Raw genomic sequence first — 2,249 nt, 5'->3', positions numbered from 1 at the left:
CAGTGTATAAGGAGAGGGCTTGACTTTAACAGGAGCACTGATCCATATGTCGTGTCTGGTAACAGGGAAAAACAGGAGGTACAGGATAGATGGTGGCAATGAAGAGACTTGATTAAGGGTACCTGGGGAAATGTTCTTTGATTTCTTTCATTTTCTCAATGAAATAGGAATTAAGGTTATCAGCTGAGGACAGGGAGAAAAGTGATGAAAGCTTGAGGAGAAAGGTGAAGTAAACTATTTACAAAACTGCTATCTAAGAGAAGAGTGGATAGGACTGGAAAATGGGATATGACTGGTGGGAGGCATCCGGGCTGACCTGAAAGTGGGGATTGTGACTTTCAAATGAGACCAGTCGGTCCACTTCTTGGTGTTTTTCTTTCACATTCTGCTAGGCAGGTGCAAGCCTGGAGTAAGTAGACAGTTGGATTTCTCCAAGGTTATGGTTTAGTTATTGGTCCAGGGAATTTCAAGAGCAGGACAAAGAGATTTGAGGTTGAATGCAAAGGAATGGTTGTCATGATTGCCCATGGTTTCTAAGTTGAGTGAGGAAGGAACCAGGGCGAAGGTCAAGGAGCAGGTCAGGGTATTGGAGGGATCATCTGGGTATTACTGGAATGACCAAGATTCATGGCAGGAGTTCCAAAGTGTTGGAGCAGGTGACATTGAGCAGAACCTAAGACCTTCAAGGAATTGGGAAGTGACTAAGATGAGTTGAAAACTGTAAGAAAGGTGGGCGGAGTGTAGGGTCTGAAGGCATGAGCTTCACAGAGGAGGGATTTTAGAATGGAGAGAGGAGCAGTGGTTTGAAAGTTGGGCAGAGAACAACAATCTCTACCTACATCCCAGCACGATGGGAGGAAGAGTGGGGGGAGAAAACAGTCCCTACTTGAGAGGGCTGCCGGGGCAGTGGATCCTAAGGGGAGAGCAGCCTTCAGTTAGAGTAAAGATGATGGGGATGTTCCCAGAAGAGGCTAAGGATCTGGAGTATTTTGCTGATAATTGACTAGGAGTTAAAGAGAGCCAGGGAGCACAGGAGAATCTGATGGATGAGAGTCCTAGGCGTCTTTGGTGACTTTCTATGGAATTCAGAGTCCCGCAGCAAAGTCTCACCTGTGAGCATCCAGCATTTTACTGCTCCCAGGTCACGAGTGTGGCTCCATGAACTTTCTGGGCTCTCTTGGCAAGTAGGCAGTGTCATGGCCCTTCCTGTTTTCCCTTTTACACCTGGTTTGTGTCCAGCCAAAGTGGTATATTGCTGCATTCTCGACCTAAGGAAGCCCTTACACAACTCACACCCATGGTGGCCTCCGTCACGGTGCCTTTGTGGGGTCTGTTGAAGAGAAGAGAACCGAGAGAGACCCCCCCCCACACACACACACGCAGCTTAGCTGCAGGGAGCAGTGTTTTCCAAGCTTGAGTGACTTGCATACCAGCTTTCAAAATTTTCAGCTGCTGAGCTACTGTACTATTTTCATTTAATAATATTTTTGGTAAATAGACTTACCTTTTTTTCCTCATAGAACTATCTTTTTTGAGGGAACTCATAAGAAGAAACCTGACACAATTAAAAAATTCATTATAAATAATGAATACAGAACCAGAATGCTGAAAATTCTTTAAAAAAAAAAAAAAGTATATCTTTATATGACCTAAAATCATCTCACTTGCCACTTTGGGAAATGAGTGAACCCAAGACTGGCTGAGACTCAAGATACTCCTCCTGAAACTACCCATGTGGGTATTCTCCCCACTACTGCTTCTCCTCTCCTACTGATCCCCATGTGGGAGAATCAGGCTGAATTACAGTGCTTGAGAAGGGCATTACTGTAATGTGCGGGATAAGATTTCCCATATGGGGACAAGGCCCATGCAAATGCCCTGGCATGGGCAGGCAGTGGGTTAAAAATTTAGAATTTGGGTCTTTAAGATAAAATTTTTTTTTATTATTATGTTATGTTAATCATCATACATTACATCATTAGTTTTTGATGTAGTGTTCCATGATTCATTATTTGTGTATAACACCCAGTGATCCATGCAGAACGTGCCCTCTTTAATACCCATCACCAGGCTAACCCATTCTCCCACTCCCCTCCCCTCTAGAACCCTCAGTTTGTTTTTCAGAGTCCCATCGTCTCTCATGGTTCGTCTCCCCCTCTGACTTTCCCTCCTTCATTTTCCCCTCCTGCTATCTTTTTTTTTTTTTAACATATAATGTATTATTTGTTTCAGAGGTACAGATCTGTGAT

Source organism: Leptonychotes weddellii, chromosome 10 (genome assembly GCF_054177405.1).
Source record: "Leptonychotes weddellii isolate Sample4059 chromosome 10, ASM5417740v2, whole genome shotgun sequence".
Taxonomy (NCBI): Eukaryota; Metazoa; Chordata; class Mammalia; order Carnivora; family Phocidae; genus Leptonychotes; species Leptonychotes weddellii.
Note: the sequence above shows the minus strand (reverse complement) of the source record.